This window comes from Phoenix dactylifera, chromosome 4, assembly GCF_051530095.1.
Source record: "Phoenix dactylifera cultivar Ajwa chromosome 4, Ajwa_hap1_PhDact_Kaust_v1.1, whole genome shotgun sequence".
Classification (NCBI taxonomy): domain Eukaryota; kingdom Viridiplantae; phylum Streptophyta; class Magnoliopsida; order Arecales; family Arecaceae; genus Phoenix; species Phoenix dactylifera.
In genome coordinates, this window is record NC_143193.1 from 20,574,358 (window position 1) to 20,595,527 (window position 21,170).

The following is a 21,170-nucleotide window of genomic DNA, read 5'->3' on the forward strand; positions in this document are numbered from 1 at the left end:
AACTTTCGTTGCATCAGGGCCGAGACCCATACAACCTGGCAAAACGCCAACATACAAAGAAAAGAACAAAGAAAAGTACAGAGAGTCAGCTTGGAGGAACCCCTGGGTCTGGAACGGCGAGCACGTCCGCGAAGGGTAGGGAGACGGTTGGAGAATCGGCAGGCAATGGCATCGGAGGGGAGTCGAGGAGGGAGACCCCACTCAGGTCAATTCCGGGGTATTTAGCGGACACCCTTGCCAGGCCTTCATCGAAGCCTAAGGCAAAGGAGTCGGACCCCGCGTCCGACATGTCACGGATGAACTCGGCGGACTGACGATAGGCCTGTACCGCCTGACGCCCGATTTCCGCGCTCTTCTCGGCCAGCGCCGCCTCCGCTCGCTCCGTAATCTGAGCTTTCGCTTCCACGACCTTCGCCATAATCCGGTCGTCCGCCTCGGAGGAGACCCTCAGCAGAACGGCTCCGAGAGCGTCAAAGGAGGAGCGAACGAACAGTCCGACGGCAACGGCAGCAGCACAAGGGAGAAACTCGAGGATGCCTGTGAAGAGAAAGGCGGACGGGGGAAGGGCCCCCGGTTAAATAGGCGGAAAGGCGGGTGACGCCTCGGTGACGCCAGAGGACGCCTGGCTGCCGAAGGATCGTTCGCGCCCCAAAGGCGAATCGACGCCATTAAGGAAGGATGTCCGCCGAAATCCGCAGACCGCCAGATCAGCGACAACCGCCATACGCCATAAAGAAGGTGGGGAGCTCGGAGCGCGCGCGCCTTTCCGAGGGATGGCGGCAATCTCGAAGCGTTACTCCCTTCACCCGTTCCCCTCCTGGTTCCAGGCTCGGAAGTGGGGGGCTACTGTTACGGGGGAGCTTAGCCACCATGCCCCACGTGACCGGCACGCGCGCCCAGGAAGACTACGGCTGCCCCTTGATCCAGCAATCCGACCTCGGGTCGGATATCTTCGGCTCTGCAGCCCGACCCCGAGTCGGCTGCCCCTTGATCCAGCAATCCGACCTCGGGTCGGATATCTTCGGCTCCGCAGCCCGACCCCGAGTCGGCTGCCCCTTGATCCAGCAATCCGACCTCGGGTCGGATATCTTCGGCTCCGCAGCCCGACCCCGAGTCGGCTGCCCCTTGATCCAGCAATCCGACCTCGGGTCGGATATCTTCGGCTCTGCAGCCCGACCCCGAGTCGGCTGCCCCTTGATCCAGCGATCCGACCCCGAGTCGGCAAACTCCTGACAACAACAGACTGTTCCCCTGAGGCACGCCGCGGCCCCCTGCTCCACTACTCCCTGCAACGGCCGTATCCGGCGCTGTCCCACGATCCCCTGTAACAGCCGTGCAAAGCGGAGCTCCACTACGCCCTGTCATAGCCGTACCCAGCGCCGCCCCACGACGCCCTGTAACGACCATGTCAGTGGCAACCCCATCGCGCCACACGATGACCAATCCCCGGAAAAACCCTCCAGCCTGATATATATGCGGCTGGGGGGGGAAGGGGGAGGGTAAGCAAGATTTTCCATAGTATCATCTTACCTGCTATCTCTCCTTCTCCTTCGATCTCCCCTAACTTGATCGTCGGAGGGCCCCCACCACCCCGGTGGTGGTGCGAGGCTTGCTTGCAAGTTTCCCGGCGGAAGGTGGAGCGCAACCGAAGCAATTCCAAGGAAACCCCGTTCACACCGCTGTGCCAATCGTTCTCGGTTTGAACCCCCAGCAACACAATCCCTTTGACTCCTAATGCCAGGATGACTTAGAGCTCACTGTCAACCCTATAATTAGTACATCCATTATGTGATTAACTTTAGATATCCCGTGACTCCTCACTGGGATTACCCTGGCCAAGGTTTTGCTAAATTAATCACAAGACATTATCTCCTATTTTCAGGAGGGGTCAATTTCATCTTGACTCATAACTGACTACGCAAGTACTTGACTGCACCCAGTGACCTTCCGTCACTGAATTAGAAATTCAGGTAGTCCGGTACCAAAGTACAGTGAGTTGCTTGCTAGTCACAGGTTGCGGTCTCAGGTCAGAGGGCCAAACTTATACCCATATCCACTCGGAACATCTCTCGACAGTAGAGCGTTCCGGAATTGGTCACGTTCAGTAAAATGTACTCATACACTTCACCTGTGTGGCATACCAGTGTCTCCACACTCCTTGGTTAAGAGGACAACTAACGTATATGTCACACAACGACCTAATCTCGATAATGCTGTCGTCCTAGTAACAACATATCATTTGGTCGCGAACAAGTTTAAGGACTCAAAGATAAATCCTCTTTTATCATAACATAAGTCCTAAGGACTTCATCATATGAGAGTTCATTTGAAGATGAAATGATGAATAATGCCAAATAACACTTTATTAATTTGTCAATTTATTTACAAAATTCAATCATCAATATGCTGACGATTGACATTTAGGATACAAATCCCAACAGTAGGGTATGCACCTGTAAGGAATCTATCGACCTTGATAGATAAGGAGAGATCCTATGTGATTTATAAGACTGAGTTCGTAAGACCTCGGCCAGGGCAGATTGCACAGTAGAGAAAGAGTTCTCCGCTCTCGAACTTAAGTCGAATAAATCTTGACATATGACAGACAAAGGGGTTTGACGAGTTATCCATGACCTCCGTCTTGTAGGGATCCACGATAGAAGGACTGTATCACATGATAACTGCACCTAGAGGTTCATCATTCTATTCTACTGGGTAGCCACTACATGCTGCTAGGTGTCATTGGTGGATGGTGAGACTCACAGGGAATATCTCGATGATCGATAAACTCTAATGAGTTGAGTTGGAATCGTTCCAACCCATTGTAAGGAGTTTTCAATGATATTGTGATAGAGATCGTAATATATCTCACTACCATTCAGAATAGAACCTATGGGGTTACACACATTAGAAGTATTGACTGATCCGATGGTTGAATCGTGATTAGAAATCACAAGTAATCAATTCGATTGATATTCAGTTGAAGAAGGAATAATGGAATTAATTAATTGGACTTAAACACAAATCCTACTTCGAGTAGGATTCCTAGAGTCCTAATTGGATTAGGACTAGAAATCCTAATTGGAGTAGGACTGGGATTCCTACTTGGAGTAGGATTCCTACAATCCTAATTAGATTAGGAGATTTGAATTAAAATTGGATTCCTACTTGGAATAGGATTCCTATAGTCCTAATCGGATTAGGACTTCGGATTCAAATTAGAGTCTGAGTTGGATTAGGACTAAAATTAAATAAGTCCTAATTGGATTAGAATTTCTTAAGTCCTAATTAATTATTAATCTAATGAATCAACATGACTCCTAATTGGGTTAGGATTGAAGAGTTCAATTGAGTCATGGTTCATTCAAGTTCTAATTGGATTAGGACTAGTATAGATTAAACCCAATTGATTCATGATTTGGTTAATCCCAATTAGATTAGGACTAAACCATGAGAAGGACACCTAATCCTCCTTGGAGGAGGATTAGGTTAACCAAGTAAGAGGGGCATGAGCCCCTCTCCTCTTGGTTGGTGCGGCATGAAGAGAGGGGGCCGGCGCCCCCTCTTAGGAAACTAGTCTAGGGCTCCTAAGTTGTAGGAACCCTAGATGGTTTTTAAAGGAAGCAAGGGCCGGCGCCCAAGATGATTGAAGCTCTCTTCCTTGTGGCCGTACCCCCTCTCTCCTTCTCCTTGGTCTTCAGCCGCAAGCAAAAGGAAGAACAAGAAAGGCCTTGGCGGCCCTCCCTTCATCCCAATCTTGAGTTCAAAAGCAAGCAAGGGAAAAGGCTGCAAGCAACCTTTGATTCTTCATCCACTTGCATCCTTCTTCTTCCTCCTCCTTAGCACAATCAAGGGTTGATTAAGAGGGAGGAAATCAGCCATCAAAGTTATCTCTGCAAGGGAGCTAGCACCCCGGGGAGATAGAAAGCTTGGATCGGTTCCTACTTCGTGTGGATACCCGTAGAGGCCGGGCACTTGAACGGCTTCAAGCGAACCTTCATCCAAAATCACGATCATCAGTTTGCGGTGATCATTTACCCGCACAAGGTGAAGATCTGATCTTCCTAATGTTTTAAGAGGTATTTAATCCTTACCCATCTACGAACGGTTATCGAACGATGTTCATGCGATGAACGTCGATCCCGCTTATGCCGATTCCGCTGCCATCTGAATTTTTTTGAATTTTCTGCGGCATGGGCGGGTTCCCAACAGTGGTATCAGAGCCTAGGCTTCGTAGATTAAGGTAAGAATTAATTATCTAAAGGCATCTTAGATCTGAAAATTGAAGGATTATGTGTGTTGAAAATTTCTGCATGCAGATTTTTCAGGGTTGCTGAATTTTTGCATGCTGATTTTTATGTGATAAGATGATGATTCTAATTGCATTGTTAATGAGATTATAAAGTTTAGAATCATGATTAGCATGATTAGCAACCTATGTCATAACATAATCAATTAATTCTCAGATTTGAAAATTATAATTGCTGCATATGGTGATGATCATAGGATTCAAACCCTTTTGGTATTAAATGTAAAGACCTGCGATGTGATCTGCAATGTCATGTAATTTTTCAGATGCTTGCATGCATCTTATTTGATGTTTTGAGAGGCCTGCGTGCCTCCTAAAAGAAGATGTAATTTATTATTATTTTTATTTTACATCTGGTTGTATTTTTGTGATGTGATGTACGTCAACGATCAAGTTGAAGATAAGGCATGAGATGAACAAGGGTCTAAGCGGTTGATGGCGATTGGATCAAGAGTTGGTCAAGGATCGAATCAAGGAGGCTTGGAACCAATTCAAGAGTTGAAGAGTAGTTGATCGATTGACGTGCATGTGCTTGTAATATGACCTAATTAGAATCCATGATCATCGCGCGATTATAACTGCCTGCAATGTGCCGTTTGCATGTGATGCGAATGAGAGTCGGGAAGATAGGTTTACATGTGATGTAGCAAACCCAATGAGACCTAAACTAAAACCTCCTCAATCAAGTCGAGAGTGAACCGACATGAGCAAGTCATATTAGATTAATTGATCTAATTGGTGTCTAGAAAAGCATGAAAGGTGGTTACTTAATTAGGACCTTACTCTCTGAGTAAGGAGAGCCTCCCACCTGCTTACCTGGCCAATTGTTCGATTACCTCTTATGAAGAGCTCAAGTTGCAAACACTAAGACCTGATTAACCAATATTAAGTCAATAGGTCTTCCACTATAGTAGAGCTGCTAAGGTCTTTCTGATATTGATTTGTCTCGGCTGGATACAGTGGTCAAGTTGCATCGGAGGGCTGGACCTCTCTATATACATGAGATGTTGTAGGATAAAGGTGGGGTTGGGCACCAATAATTGTTAGGTGAGGGCCCAATGACGACTTTATTCCTACGGTTATACGGTGGGTCTGACTTAACTAAGAAATGGGACCAACAACTATTAGGTGAGGTCTTCATGGCTTAGAGACCAAGTTGCACTGCAACATGCTTGAGAAGCATTGTACAAGAGTTGTACACTCATCCATCTATGTGTCACCAATAACTGTTAGGTGAGGTGCCATGTAGATTGGTGAGACCGCAGTACCTACTAGAAATCCTAGTCGCGTAGGATTTCCGTTTTCCTACCAGAGGAGTGTGAGGAATTCGAGAAAATAGTGGGAGGTACATTTGTTCTAAAAGACCTTAGAACAGATTAAGGATCAAGTACAAAAGTCTAACTAGAATCTTTACTCTCTGCAGATCATAATGTCAGCCTCAAATCCTTTGACCCGTATTCTTGAGACCAACCGATTGACCGGTACCAATTATAGAGACTGGCTTAGGAATCTCAAAATTGTTCTGAGTTGCGAAAAAATAGGCTATGTGCTCGACAATGACATCCCCGCATTACCAGCACGTTCGACCGCTGATCAGCGTACGACGCATGAGAAGTGGACAGACGATGACACTAGAGTCAAGTGCTATATGATGGCATCCATGTCCAATGAACTACAATGCCAGCATGAGAATATGAAGACTGCTAGGGACATACTGGCACACCTGCAAGAGTTGTATGGTGAACAGAGTCGCACAGCTCGTTTTGAAGTGTCCAAGAGGCTCTTCAAAGCAAAGATGCACGAGGGGCAGTCTGTCCATGATCACGGTCTGACTATGATCAAGGACCTAGAGGAGCTTGAGAAGCTCGGTATGAACATGCACAAGGAATTGCAAGTTGATCTGATCCTTCAATCCCTTCCTGATTCATTTGGTCAGTTTATAGTAAACTACCACATGAATAAGATTGAATGCACTAAGACTGAACTGATAAATATGTTGGTAACTGCTGAGGGAGCCTTGAAAGGTTCAAGGGGCAATGTCTTTGCTGCTGAGTTGACTTCTGGTTCCAAGAGAAAGTCTACTTGAAAGAAAAAGAAGCCTGCTAAGAAGCAGAAGAAAGACAAGAAGCCAAAAAGGGAAGTTCAAAAGAAAAGGGCCAATGACAAAGGAAAATGTTTCCACTGCCATGTCGACGGCCACTGGAAGAGGAACTATCCTTCATACCTCGAGAGCCTGAAGAACAAGAAAGGTGACACATCTTCAGAAGGTATAGACTTGCTCATAATTGAAACTAATCTAACGGTTTCTTCTACTTCTAGTTGGGTTATAGATTCTGGTTCTAGTGCTCATCTGTGCACTACCATGCAGGGTCTAAAGGAAAGTAGAAGGCTGGCGGAAGGTGCGGTAACCCTTCGGGTTGGCAACGGGGCAAAAGTTGCTGCTGTGGCTGTGGGCACCTACCATCTGCGACTACCGTCTGGTTTTAGTTTATTACTTAAAGACTGCTATTATGTACCTGCTGCTAGCAGAAATTTGATTTCTGTTTCATGTCTAGCACAGGAAGGTCATGTTTTTACATTTGACAAAGACTGCTGTTCTATTTATTTCAGAAATAAAATAGTCGCACGTGGTTTTATGATTGACAGTCACTATCATTTGCATATGGATGTATCTATAAATGTGTCTGAGCAAGAAGTGAGTGCCAAAGGATCCAAAAAATCCAGGGATGAGATAAACCAAAAATATTTGTGGCACCTCAGGCTTGGCCATATTGGAGAGGACAGAATGAACAAAATGGATAAAAATGGGCTTCTCGGCTCATTGACTTCCGAGTCATATCCAGTTTGCGAGTCCTGTCTTCAAGGAAAAATGGTCAGATTGCTCTTTGTAGGACATGGGGAGAGGACCACTGAAATACTTACCCTGGTACATACAGATGTATGTGGCCCATTCGATGTGCTAGCCAGGGGACGTTATTCGTACTTCATTATCTTTACCGATGATTATTCACGGTATGGGTATGTGTATCTTATGAGACACAAATCTGAATCTTTCGAAAAGTTCAAAGAGTTCAAAAATGAAGTAGAAAAACAAACTGGAAAACCTCTTAAGGCTCTTCGATCAGATCGAGGAGGAGAATACCTTAGTGGAGAATTCCGGGACTATCTCAAAGACAATGGCATAGTCTCACAATGGACTCCTCCGGGTACACCTCAACTCAACGGGGTGTCAGAGAGGAGAAATCGGACTCTATTGGATATGGTCCGGTCCATGATGAGCTTCACTGATTTACCGATGTTTCTTTGGGGAGATGCCTTACTTATTGCAGTATATCTACTTAATAGAGTTTCCTCTAAATCCGTTCCTACCACACCGCATAAGATATGGCATGGTAAGAAACCAAGTCTTGGTTATCTCAAGATTTGGGGATGTCCGGCCCACGTCAAAAGATTACAGGCGGACAAACTAGAGGCTAGGACCATAAGTGCTCGTTTTATAGGATATCCTAAAGAGTCATTAGGATACAATTTTTACGTCTCAGAGGAGCACAATGTGTTTGTGAGCCGTCATGCCATCTTCTTGGAAAACCAGTTTATCCTTGATAGAGGCAGTGGGAGGAAAATTGAGCTTGAAGAGAAAGTCTCTGAAAAGCAACGAGTCATGGATCCTATCGAACCCATTAATACAGAGCTAGTACACGATGTCCCTCAACCACCTCGCAGATCAAGTAGGGTCTCCCATCCTCCCGATAGATACTTAGGTATACTAGAAGAGGATACTGAGGAAATGTTCCTACAACGAGGCGATATCTGATATCGATTCCGAGAAATGGTTGGAAGCTATGAAGTCAGAATTAGACTCCATGCATTCCAACCAAGTCTGGACCTTAGTAGATCCACCAGAAGGTATTGTGCCTATTGGATGTAAATGGATCTATAAAAGGAAGATAGGTTCGGATGGAAAGATAGAGACCTATAAAGCAAGGCTGGTGGCGAAAGGGTATAGTCAACGCGAAGGCATTGACTATCAGGAGACCTTTTCACCTGTAGCCATGCTGAAATCCATCCAAACATTGCTTGCCATTGCAGCATTTCATGATTATAAAATCTGGCAGATGGATGTGAAAACTGCTTTCCTAAATGGATATCTTGAAGAAGATATCTATATGGAATAGCCTTTGGGTTTCACTTCCAGTGATGGAAATCACAAGGTCTGCAAGCTGCAAAGGTTCATCTATGGACTAAAGCAAGCATCTCAGAGTTGGAACACTCGTTTCGATGACGCAATCAAAATATTTGATTTCATCAAAAACGAAGAGGAACCGTGGGTTTACAAAAAGGTTAGTGGGAGCGCTGTCGTATTTCTCGTACTGTACGTGGACGACATCCTCCTGATAGGGAATGATATTCCCATGCTAACCTCGGTCAAGGTCTGGTTGTCAAAAGAGTTCTCCATGAAAGACCTTGGGGAAGCATCCTATATTTTGGGAATAAAAGTCTATAGAGATAGATCTAAAAGGATGCTTGGCCTATCACAGAAGATGTACATAGAGAAAGTGTTGAAAAGGTTCAGCATGGAAAACTGTAAAAGGGGTCTCTTACCCCTAAGACATGGAATTCATCTCTCCAAGAAGATGTGCCCCAACACATCTGAAGAGATTCAACGCATGAGCAAGATCCCTTATGCATCGGCAATAGGGAGCCTCATGTATGCCATGCTATGTACACGACCTGATATAGCCCTTGTTGTGAGTGTCACAAGCAGATATCAGTCGAATCCAGGTGAAGAACACTGGACAGCTGTGAAGAATATTCTTAAGTACTTGAGAAGAACTAAAGATTTATTCTTGGTTTTTGGAGGATCATCAGAGCGGCGCTTCCACCTCATACGCGACTATGTTGAGAAGAAGTATGTCGAGGTGCAGAGAGTAGACTCCACGGACAACGTGGCTGACCCATTCACTAAGCAGCTAAGTCAACAAAAGACTAAAGCCCACCTTGAGAAGATGGGACTAAGATATATGACTGATTGGCTTTAGTGCAAGTGGGAGATTGTTAGATGTATGCCCTAGAAGCCAATTTTGGCTGACACTTTATTAATTCTAGGACATAATTTGTACTTGACTTTATTATTATTGAATAAATGAAAGGCATCTTTTTCATTCTTATTGTTATTGTGTCTATGAATCGTCCAAGAAATTAATAAGATGATGATGCATATTTTCAAGAGTTGAGAATTTGAGCCATGTATCATTAGTGATTAATTTCTAAACGCTCCTGATCGATGGATCATCACGAGGACGGTGATCGATCCGATGAGATCAGTGCACACATTACTTTCCCTATGGATGGACGAGACTCGAGTCCACGATGTGGAGACACTGAAGTAATAGTGCAGGTGCTTGTTAGAGAACAAGGGTACTGAGCGTGACCAAGACAAGAAGTCACTTGGATGTCTATCCACTCGTCAGTGACTTGCTTGATGTTGCAGTAGTGTGACTGGTCCTTTGACCTGCGATGCTTCGGCTACTCACAGTGAGGTTATTGTAGTTTGACTGCACATATACATGGTCTCTAGCCATATGGGTCCATGCAGTGTAGATTGGCTGCAGTAGGTTCACTGTAGGAGTAGGGTATGCACCTATAAGGAATCTATCGACCTTGATAGATAAGGAGAGATCCTATGTGATTTATAAGACTGAGTTCGTGAGACCTCGGCCGGGGCAGATTGCACAGTAGAGAAAGAGTTCTCCGCTCTCGAACTTAAGTCGAATAAATCTTGACATATGACAGACAAAGAGGTTTGACGAGTTATCCATGACCTCCGTCTTGTAGGGATCCACGATAGAAGGACTGTATCACATGATAACTGCACCTAGAGGTTCATCATTCTATTCTACTGGGTAGCCACTACATGCTGCTAGGTGTCACTGGTGGATGGTGAGACTCACAGGGAATATCTCGATGATCGATAAACCCTAATGAGTTGAGTTGGAATCATTCCAACCCATTGAAAGGAGTTTTCAATGATATTGTGATAGAGATCGTAATATATCTCACTACCAGTCAGAATAGAACCTATGGGGTCACACACACATTAGAAGTATTGACCGATCCGATGGTTGAATCGTGATTAGGAATCACAAGTAATCAATTCGATTGATATTCAGTTGAAGAAGGAACAATAGAATTAATTAATTGGACTTAAACACAAATCCTACTTCGAGTAGGATTCCTAGAGTCCTAATTAGATTAGGACTAGGAATCCTAATTGGAGTAGGACTGGGATTCCTACTTGGAGTAGGATTCCTACAATCCTAATTAGATTAGGAGATTTGAATTAAAATTGGATTCCTACTTGGAATAGGATTCCTAGAGTCCTAATCGGATTAGGACTTCGGATTCAAATTAGAGTCCTAGTTGGATTAGGACAAAATTAAATAAGTCCTAATTGGATTAGGATTTCTTAAGTCCTAATTAATTATTAATCTAATGAATCAACTGTTGGATTGCCCCACAGCGGCGCGACGTTCGCGGCGGAATCCGCATGCCGGGCCCGGTGCATCGCATACGCCGGAACAGGATCGGGTAGATTTCAAAAGTTTTCTGAATCAAAATGATTCAGAACCCTTTTGAATTAAGATGGAGACTAAACTAAGATCTAATAATTAATTATGAATTGTTAAACTACTAGAAAATCAGAAATATAAAAGTTCAAATGAAGATCTCATCTTCACCTTTGTGCGGGTAGAAGAACACCGCAACCGATGATCGTGGTTTGGTTCCTTGTAGCCGCACAAACGTCCGGCCTCTACAAGTATCCACACGAGGTTGCTGAAGATCAGAGATGGGGCTTCACCGGAGTGCTAGCTCCTTGCAAAAGCCTCTCTTGGATGTCGGAGAAGAAGGAAGAAGAAATCACAAGGATCCCACCTTGTGCAGCCTTCAAAAGGAAGAAGAAAACCCTTCACTGTTTTGATTCTTTTCTCTCCCTTTTTGCTGATTTAAATATCCCAAAAATCCTTCTTGCTACCCCACGGCTGGGAGAAGTTCTCATCTGAAAGCATGGGACGTGGGGCTCCCATTTATAGGGTTCAAAACCCTAGGCGCCAAGGGTCCTAGTCCCACTAGGATTCCTTGGCGCCTCCCCCTTTTTTTTTGCATTGGCGGGCATTCCTTGAATCAAGGGGCGCTGGCTCCCAGCAAAGAAGGAGAGGGGGCCACGCTCCTCCTTGCCCTCTTGGCTGCCCCTTCTTACCAATTTTTGACTCCTCAAAATAGGGCATTAAAAGGGAGGCTCCATATAAAGAAAAAAGGCTGAATTTAGATAGGATTTATGGGACTCGATCTAGCCAACTCTTGACTAGGATTTGAGTCAAATTTCTTTTGGATCAGACCCATCATAATTTGACTTAATTAATCAGCAATAAAAAACTTAATTATAATCTAATTATAATTATTTAATTCTTCCATTTAACTTACTAACTCTTAGTGGGTTATTTTGTACATCAATCTTATTGACAATTGACATTGTGATTCCAAATCACAAATCGACAATCCTAATAATCAGAATCTCTAATGTGTGTGACCTCATAGGTTCTAATCTAACTGGTAATGAGACATATTGAGATCTCCATCTCAGTATCATTGAAAACTCCTTTCAATGGGTTGGAACGATTCCAACTCAACTCATTAGGGTTTATCGATCATCAAGATAATTCCTATGAGTCCCACCATCCACCAGTGACACCTAGCAGCATGTAGTGGCTATCCAGCAGAATAGAATGATGAACCTCTAGGTGCAGTTGTCATGTGTTATAGTCCTTCTATCGTGGATCCCTACAAGACGGAGGTCATGGATAACTCGTCAAACCCCTTCGTCTGTCATATGTCAAAATTTATTCGACTTAAGTTCGAGAGTGGAAAACTCTTTCTCCACTATGCAATTCGCCCCGGCCGAGGTCTTACGAACTCAGTCTCATAAATCACATAGGATCTCTCCTTATCTATCAAGGTCGATAGATTCCTTGTAGATGCATACCCTACTCCTACAGTGAACTTACTGCAGCCAATCTACACTGTATGGACCCATATGGCTAGAGACCATGCATTTGTGCAGTCAAACTACAATAACCTCACTGTGAGTAGCCGAAGCATCGCGGGTCAAAGGACTAGTCACACTACTGCAACATCAAGCAAGTCACTGACGAGTGGATAGACATCCAAGTGACTTCTTGTGTTGGTCACGCTCAGTACCCTTGTTCTCTCACAAGCACTTGCACTATTACTTCAGTATCGCCACACTGTGGACTCGAGTCTCGTTCATCCATAAGGAAAGTAATGTGTGCACTGATCGGATCGATCACCGTCCTTGTGATGATCCATTGATCAGGAGCATTCAGAAATTAATCACTAATGATGCATGGCTCAAATTCTTAACTCTTAAGAATACGCATCATCATCTTATTAATTCTTGGACGATTCATAGACACATAAACAATATGAATAGAAAGATGCCTTTTATTTATTCAATAATAAATAGTCAAGTACAAAATTATGTCCCTAGAATTAATAATGTGTCAGCCAAAATTGGCTTCTAGGGCATACATCTAATAATCTCCCACTTGCACTAAAGCCAATCAGTCATGTATCTTAGTCCCATCTTCTCAAGGTGGGCTTCAGTCTTTTGTTGACTTAGCTGCTTAGTGAACGGGTCTGCCACGTTGTCCGCAGAGTCTACTCTCTGCACCTCGACATACTTCTTCTCAACATAGTCGCGTATGAGATGGAAGCACCGCTCTATATGCTTGGACTTCTGATGAGACCTTGGTTCCTTAGCAAGAGCTATGGCGCCATTATTATCGCAGTAGAGTGTTATGGCATCTGATGTCATTACATCTAATTCTGCAATAAATTTCTTGAACCAGAAGCCTTCCTTAGCAGCTTCAGAGGCGGCGATGTATTCAGCTTCCATAGTAGAGTCAGCAATGATCGGTTGTTTAGAACTCTTCCAATTCACTGTACCACCATTGCACAAGAACATATATCCGGATGTTGACTTCCTATCATCGACATCAGTCATGAAGTCTGAATCTGTGTACCCTTCTACCTTTAACTCAGATGATCCTCCAAAAACCAAGAATAAATCTTTAGTTCTTCTCAAGTACTTAAGAATATTCTTCACAGCTATCCAGTGTTCTTCACCTGGATTCGACTGATATCTGCTTGTGACACTTACAGCAAGGGCTATATCAGGTCGTGTACATAGCATGGCATACATGAGGCTCCCTATTGCTGATGCATAGGGGATCTTGCTCATGCGTTGAATCTCTTCAGATGTGTTGGGGCACATCTTCTTGGAGAGATGAATTCCATGCCTTAGGGGTAAGAGACCCCTTTTAGAGTTTTTCATGCTGAACCTTTTCAGCACTTCCTCTATGTACATCTTCTGTGATAGGCCAAGCATCCTTTTAGATCTATCTCTATAGACCTTTATTCCCAAAATATAGGATGCTTCCCCAAGGTCTTTCATGGAGAATTTTTTTGACAACCAGACCTTGACCGAGGTTAGCATGGGAATATCATTCCCTATTAGTAGGATGTCGTCCACGTACAGTACGAGAAATACGACAGCGCTCCCACTAACCCTTTTGTAAACACACGGTTCCTCTTCGTTTTTGATGAAATCGAACGTTTTGATTGCGTCATTGAAACGAGTGTTCCAACTTCGAGATGCTTGCTTTAGTCCATAGATGGACCTTTGCAGCTTGCAGGCCTTGTGATCTCCATCACTGGAAGTGAAACCCAAAGGCTGTTCCATATAGATATCTTCATCAAGATATCCATTTAGGAAAGTAGTTTTCACATCCATCTGCCAGATTTCATAATCATGAAATGCTGCAATGGCAAGCAATGTTTGGATGGATTTTAGCATGGCTACAGGTGAAAAGGTCTCCTGATAGTCAATGCCTTCGCGCTGACTATACCCTTTCGCCACAAGCCTTGCCTTATAGGTCTCTACCTCTCTATCCGAACCTATCTTTCTTTTGTAGATCCATTTGCATCCAATAGGTACAATACCTTCTGGTGGGTCTACTAAGGTCCAGACGTGGTTGGAATGCATGGAGTCTAACTCTGACTTCATAGCTTCCAACCATTTCTCAGAATCGACATCAGATATCGCCTCGTTGTAGGTTTTGGGATCCTGTATGTGATCCCTATCTCCCACTAGGAACATTTTCTCGGTATCCTCTTCTAGTATACCTAAGTATCTATCGGGAGGATGGGAGACCCTACTAGATCTACGAGGTGGTCGAGGGACATCGTGTACTGGCTCTGTATGAATGGGTTCAATAGGATCCATGACTCGTTGCTTTTCAGAGACTTTCTCTTCAAGCTCAATTTTCCTCCCACTGCCTCTATCAAGGATAAACTGGTTTCCAAGAAGATGGCGTGACGGCTCACAAACACATTGTGATCCTCTGAGACGTAAAAATTGTATCCTAATGACTCTTTAGGATATCCTATAAAACGAGCACTTATGGTCCTAATCTCTAACTTGTCTGCCTGTAGTCTCTTGACGTGGGCCGGACATCCCCAAATCTTGAGATGACCAAGACTTGGTTTCTTACCATGCCATATCTCATACGGTGTGGTAGGAACGGATTTAGAGGGAACTCTATTCAGTAGATATACTGCGGTAAGTAAGGCATCTCCCCAAAGAAACATAGGTAAATCAGTGAAGCTCATCATGGACCTGACCATATCCAATAGGGTCCGATTCCTCCTCTCTGACACCCCGTTGAGTTGAGGTGTACCCGGAGGTGTCCATTGTGAGACTATGCCATTTTCCTTGAGATAGTCCCGGAATTCCCCACTAAGGTATTCTCCTCCTCGATCTGATCGAAGAGCCTTAAGAGGTTTTCTAGTTTGTTTTTCTACTTCATTCTTGAACTCTTTGAACTTTTCAAAAGATTCAGACTTGTGTCTCATAAGATGCACATACCCATACCGTGAATAATCATCGATAAAGGTAATGAAGTACAAATAACGTCCCCTGGCTAGCACATCGAATGGGCCACATGAAAGAGTAGATGCCCTACAAGCCAATCACAATATGTATTGCGAAAGGTTTTTTCTTTTGATTTGTCCAAATCATGTACATGACATTTAAATATGAATAAAGGCGTTATGTTTTATCATATGCTGTTGATTATATTTATGATAAACTCCTTAGTTTAGGGCAATGGTTTTAAGACTATGATGAGATCATACTAGTGAGACTTAAAATCCTAAAATCCTAATCTTAAATATTCCCAGTCATTGGTACATTGAGTCGGGGATCAATGATTACCGGAAAGACTGGCATGTCTTATGTATGCTCGATGCAGAGGATGATTGATCTCACAATCATTTGTGTGGAGACACTAATACAAAGATGTGGGTGCTCATTAGAGGAATGAGTTCACTGAATTGACCTACAAAGAGAAATCTTATGAAGTCTTACTTACATGTCAAAAGATGATTCTCTTAGTGGGAGTTGTGCAACTGATCCTATGACCTGAGATCACCATGGTATCTTGTGCACATGAACCCATATTTTGGTTTACACTCATTCATGACAATAAGTTATGTACGAGGTCTTCTGGATATGGTGAATTGTGTACGAAGATTATGAGTAGGTCAACAAGGAATTAATCACTTCTAGTAAGAGAAGATAGCATCCTATTTATTCTAATCATATGATAATTCAGGAAACCTTTGATCAAAGTAGAATGAAAATTAGAAAGAGTTTCTAATGTTTCATTATTTGAATTATCATTAAAAGATTGAGAAAAATATGAATATGAAATTGAGTTTGACATATATTCATACTCATATGCATATTTGGGATGCAGTTTGATTAAAGGATTGAATTGCATGGTAACTTGCCACTGAAGGGTATTTTTGGTATTTCCACCAAATTCCATATTTTCCGGGTAGACATGACACGTTGCTAGACGTCAATCTTGTTTTATAGGTTTGATCAAATTAAAGAGTTAATTCGATCACCAATTAGAAAGGATTCTAATTGTTAAGTTCGGGTTCGCGCAGTTTGGACTTAAATCGATTAGAAGAGTTCTAATCAAGTTGGGTCAACTCGCACTCACACCTATTGCTGGCTAAGTATGGAACCCAATGGGTCACACACAAGAAAACTTATCAAGGGTCTAATTGGATTAGATCATGTTTGCAAGATAAACATCCTAGCAGGTGTTGCAAACCTTAGCTCCTAATTCGAATTGGATTCGAATCGGATTCTTAATTGATCTAATTTGATTAGATCATATTCTAATATGGGTTAGCCAAGAGTTGGCACCTAATTGGCTTGGTTTGAGTCTAATTGGATTAGATTTAATAAATCATTCAATCTAGACCGTTAGATCTTGATCTACCGTTGGATGAAGACATAATGGAGAGTTGGTTTAACCCAATTGGATTGGGTTAGAGGATGGCTACCATAATTGACCATTGGATCTTAATCCCACCATTGGATGAAGACATAATGGGTCAAGTGAATGGCGCCTTGCATTGGAGCCCTTGGATCATCATCATGAAAGATCAAGAGGTGAGGCGTGATGGACATGTGATTAGCATGTGATGTTGACTTGGTCAAAATATGACACCACATGAAAGGACATATCATTTGATACACCTCTTCACTTGATCTGCACCTCCTCTTATTTGATATGGCCCTTAGATGATGTCTTTTCATGAAAGGATGTGTGGATGGGATGCATCCCTTGGAGATGCATCCCTACACCTATTATAAATAGGCTAGCACTCCATGGGTTTCATCATTCCAATTCCACCCCACTCCTCTCTTCTTTCTTTCTTACATTAGTTTCTTTCTTTCTAGCATTGCTTCTAGTGTGTCCTAAGCCAAGACAAGGTGGTCTTCTTTAGGACAAAAGGATTAGAAGTGATTTTAGAAGGCTAAAGAAAAATAGAAAGGAAGGAAAGCAAGCCATTAGAGTTCTTTAGAAGAATTCTGCATTAAGGATCAAAAGTCTTTGGAGCTAAAGTCTTGATCAAGTTTTCGTGTGGATCACCATTGGAGGGCGGACACTTGGACGCCTCGTGGAGATTGTACACTTTGGATTAGCGTTTGAGGTATTCTACTAATTCTGCATTTATTTTATATCATTTGATTGTAATCATTAAGGTGATCTAGGCTTAAAAGGGTTTCATGTATAGGGACTTTATTATGAAATTTTTAAAATCCCTAGCTTCCGCTGCGCATTATAACATGCTAAAATCCTTCAAGTGGTATCAGAGCCATCCTTAATTGGTTCAATCAAATAATTATGTATGATGTATGATTATTAATTTACTATGAGATAGTAATGTCATATGCTTAGAGAAATGCTGAAATGTATGATTAATATATGATATGTTATGTAATAAAATATCATGATATGAAATTTTCCATATGAAAATATGTTGAAGCATGTTAATTAATTGCTTATGATTTATACATGCTATGAGATAGCCATGATGCATAATAGTTTATTATAGACATGTTAAATGTATGTTACAATTAAAGAATGTGCTAGAGACTAGTAAGCCCTCAATAAAAATTATATTAAGTCATAGTGTTGAAAAACTTTGAGCTAACCCATTCTAGAACAATTAATCTAATTGGTGTCTAAGGAAAGCACTAAAGGTGGTTACTTAATTAGGACCTTACTCTCTGAGTAAGGGGAGCCTCCCACCTGCTTACCTGGCCAATTATTTGATTGCCTATTATGGATAAGCTTAATATTGATATAACACTATTGATAGCCTTCCTTCATGCCTCGATATTATTATGTCAAGATCCATGCTAGTTTGTTGTGCTAACACAAGACTTGCAATGGGGACTGATGTTATACTGTCTTGGTGCATTAAGATGCTTATGGCATATTTTAATATATTGCCTTGTTGTGCAACCACAAGGGCAATATTATTCGAATATGACTATATGGAAATGAAGGGTTTGACTTAACTAAAATATTATTGTTTGTTGTGCTAACACAAGGCAATAAGTATTTTAAGAGGACAAGATAAAGTTGAGAATTGCATGAGATGCAATTGGAAAGAGTTTCCTACCTTTGAACTCATAAGAGTTTGTTGTGTAAACACAAGGCTTTTTATGATGAATTAGGATCTCAACCCTACTAAGAAAAATTATATTTTCACGTTTATCATAGGGGAGGGCTATGATATTCGATAAAAATAGTAGGAGACAAATTAGATTAAAGTCCTTATCTAGTTGCAAACATGTCATCATGATTGGTCTGCTTATATTAGTTTTGTTCTTGCATATGTAGAATTATTAAATGGCTTCTTCACTTTCACTAAGAGGCATCTTAGATGCCAACAAGTTGACCGGACCAAACTATGTGGACTGGTTGAGGAATTTAAAGATAGTACTCACTCAGGAAAAAATTTCCTATATACTTGAAACCCCTGATCTTGGAGATCTAGGGGATGATGCTATAGAAGAGGAGGTTGCCACACATAAGATGTGGAAAAATGACAGTGTGACTGTCAAATGTATCATACTTGCCTCTATGAACAATGAATTACAGAGGCAACATGAAGGCATGGACACTCAATCCATACTTCTCAATTTAAAAGAGTTGTATGGAGAACAAAGCAGGACTGCTAGGTATGAGATATCTAAGCAGTTGTTCCGTGCTAGAATGAATGAAGGAACTTCAGTGCAAAACCATGTTCTTATGGTTATAGACTTGATCACCAGATTAAGTCAATTAGGTTTTGCTATGGATAGTGAGCTCAGTCAGGATTTGATCCTGCAATCACTGCCTGATTCATTCTCTCAGTTTGTTGTGAACTTTCACATGAACAAACTGAACACCTCCCTGCCCGAGCTGTTAAATATGCTCAAAACAGCTGAAGGACATATTAAGAAGGATAAAGGTCCACTCCTTCTTATAAATAGCACCTCTATGAGGAAATCGGGAAATAAGGGTTCTAAGAAACGATTGAACCCCAAGAGTAGCATCAAAAAGAAAAAAGGAAAGAAAAACTCCGGATCAAGTACCTGTTTTCATTGCGGCAAAGCTGGCCACTGGAAAAGGAATTGCAAGAGTTTTCTTGCAAGTATGAAGACCGATGCAAGAGTTGCATCAAAAGGTATGTTTATGTTACATGCCAACTTGTCATTAAGTTCTTCAAATTCAAATTCATGGGTATTGGATACCGGCTGTGGTTTTCACATTTGCAAATCTTTGCATGGACTACAGAAAATTAAAATTTTGAAGAAAGGTGACTTCGAGCTGTATGGCGCTGGAGGAGAGTCCATCCAGGCTGAAGCTGTTGGAACCTACAATTTGGAATTGCCTTCGGAAAAGCTCCTACAATTAGAAGATTGTTATTATATGCCCAAAATTATTAGAAATATAATTTCCATTCCTTTGTTGTTAAAGAAAGGTTTTGAAATTAATGGAAAGGGCAATGGTTGCTCTATTTATTTTTCTAATAAGCATCTTTGCAATGGCATTATGGAAAATGGTCTTCTAGTTTTATTACTTAATGATAACGTCTTTCATATTAATAAAAGCAATAAAAGAAAGAGAGAGGAAGTGAATAATACCCTCCTTTGGCATTGCCGACTTGGTCACATAAGTGAATCAAGAATTAACAAGTTATACAAAGAAGAGTTCTTTGATCCTTATGATTATGAATCATTAGGAACTTGTGAATCTTGTCTTATGGGAAAAATGACCAAGTCTCCATTCACTGGACATGGAGAAAGGGCAAGTGAGTTATTAGGACTTATATATACAGATGTATGTGGTCCTATGACAACTCCAGCTAGAGGTGGATACTCTTACTTCATCACATTCACTGATGATTTATCAAGGTTCGGATTTGTGTATCTTATGAAACATAAATACGAAGCCTTTGATAAGTTTAAAGAGTATCAAAGTATGGTTGAAAAACAAACCGGAAAGTGTATTAAAATCCTTCGATCTGATCGAGGAGGTGAATACCTTTCTAGTGAATTTTTAAATCATCTTAAAGAAAAGGGCATTCTCTCTGAATGGACACCTCCGTATACGCCACAACTAAATGGTGTAGCTGAACGGAGGAATCGTACTCTATTAGATATGGTAAGGTCCATGATGTGCTTTACAGATCTTCCTATTTCCTTCTGGGGTTATGCCTTAGAAACTGCTACATATGTGCTAAACAGGATACCTTCAAAATCTGTATCTAGTACTCCATATGAGATATGGAGAGGTAGAAAGCCCAATCTTAAATATTTTAAAATATGGGGCTGCCAAGCATATGTCAAAAGAAATTTTGGACATAAGCTAAGTGCTAGATCAGATAAATGTACATTTATAGGTTATTCCAAAGAAAGTATTGGATATCTCTTCTATCACCCTACTGAACAAAAGGTATTTGTTAGTAGGCATGCCACTTTCTTAGAAAAAGAGTTTATCTTAGAAAAGGGCAGTGAAAGAAGAATTGAACTTAATGAAGTTCAAGACCTACAAATAGAAACACAAAAAATTCTTCAACCAAATGTACCCATTGATGAAGTACAACCACAACACACATCTCCTCTCCAAAGGTCAGATAGAGTGCGAAATGCACCTAAGAGGTATGGGTTTATCATTGAGAATGATGAAGCCCACATCATCGAAAATGATGATCCTCTGACCTATTCGGAAGCTATCATGAGTAATGACTCTAACAAATGGTTAGAAGCTATGAAATCCGAAATAGACTCTATGTATACCAACCAAGTATGGACTTTGGTTGATGCACCAGAAGGTGTTAACCCTATAGGTTGCAAATGGGTCTA